Consider the following 1912-nt stretch of genomic DNA (forward strand, 5'->3'; position numbering starts at 1 on the left):
AGGCCTCGGGTGAGGATGGAATCAGTCACCATATGCTCAGAAACATATCAGAAACAGTTTGTGTTCCCCTTGAAATCATTTTGAATAAGTCTTCATCGTCTGGTGTTTACCCAATCTCTTGGAAAACAGCCAAAGTTATGCCACTGTTTAAAAAGGTGACAGGCATTCTCCCTCTAACCACAGGCCAATTTCGTTATTATCTACAGTTGGAAACGTGTTTGAGAGGGTAATTTTCAAATACTTACATAATTATTTTATTGAAAACTCACTTTTTTATAAGCACCAGTCTGGTTTTTTGCCTGGTCATTCTACTGTATATCAGCTCATTGAAATTTATCATAACATCTGTATTGCTCTAGAAGAAGCATTTATGTATGGTATTCTGCGATATTTCTAAGGCTTTGATAGGGTTTGGCACAAGGGTTTGATGATTAAGTTAAAATCCTATGGAATTTCAGGGGAATTGTATCATTGGAGAGTCTTTTTGAATTCTTCTTACTCCGACTTAGGTTTCATTGAAGCAGGTGTTCCTCTGGGTTCGATTCTTGGACCTCTTTTGTTTCTTATCTATATTAATGATATTGCTGATGTGTTTGAATCAACCTCTCGTCTTTTTGCAGACGATACTTCTTTGTTAAAATCATCCTCTTCATGTCTAGAAATCCAAACGGTTATGAATAGAGGTCTCTTAATGCGTGGTCCCACACTTGGTTAGTAACATTCAATCCAGAAAAAACTGAGGTAATTTTTGTTTCAAACTTGGTGGAAATTGGTAAAGACTTACTTTTTGAAACTGGTCTAGAAACTCTTTCGAATAGCAGAAAACGCAGAAAACTTTTGTATAAAATGCACAACAAATTAACTCCAGACTATTTAAATTCTCTATTGCCATCTTCCGTTGCAGAAAATAACCGTTATACCCTTAGAAACAATGATGATTATGGAATTCATCTTTTATACCTTCAGCTCTTCGCGGTTGGAATTCATTGGACATTTCAGTACGATCATTGACCTCATTACATTCTTTTAAAAACTCGTTAACTTCAAATGTACAATATCCTCCACCAATATACATAGGTTTCGGTGAACGTGAATTGAACATTTTGCATATTAAACTTAGACATCAGTGTAGTCCACTTAAATATGATCTTTTTAGAGTAAATCTGGTTGATAGTCCAGTGTGTTATTGTGGCCATCCCTGTGAAAATGCCTTTCACTTTTTTGGTGAGTGCTTACTTTTTAACAACGAAAGACATACCCAGCTCCTAAATTTGAATGCCTTGTATGTTGATTTTAATTTAGAACTACTTTTGTTTGGAAATAGTCAACTTTCGGTAGAAAACAACATAAGTATCTTTAGACATGTGCATCATTACATCAAATCCAGCAATAGGTTTTGATAGTTATAATTACTTTTCTATTTTTATTTATGTGTAAGTTGTTATATGTGTTTATGAAATTGTATTTCATTATTTTGCCGGATTTCTTTGTTACATTGATTCTGTTCATTTTGAAATTACTCTACCAGAATGTCATGAAATCTGTAAAATTTATAATTAATTCAAATGCGGATCGATTTCTCAGTTTACACGTTTACTTTTCTAGGTAACACCCCTCCCCTCCATCACCCCACCCCTCCCACCTCACATTTCCTTCCCCAACCTATCTTTTTCCCTTTCCCCAAAAACATATACACTATTTTAAGCTCACCTGGCACGAAGTGCCAAGTGAGCTTATGCCAAGGCGCGGCGTCCGTCGTCCGTCGTCCGGCGTCAATATTTTACTTTAAACGACTTCTTCTTAATAACCGAAAGGCCTAGGGTGTCGATATTTAGCCAGAAGCAAACTTGGATGAAGGGCTACTAAATTTGTTAAAATTAATGACCTTCACCTATTTTCAAGGCCACAGGGG

The sequence above is a fragment of the Mizuhopecten yessoensis genome, unplaced genomic scaffold (assembly GCF_002113885.1).
Source record: "Mizuhopecten yessoensis strain PY_sf001 unplaced genomic scaffold, ASM211388v2 scaffold10255, whole genome shotgun sequence".
NCBI classification, from domain to species: Eukaryota; Metazoa; Mollusca; class Bivalvia; order Pectinida; family Pectinidae; genus Mizuhopecten; species Mizuhopecten yessoensis.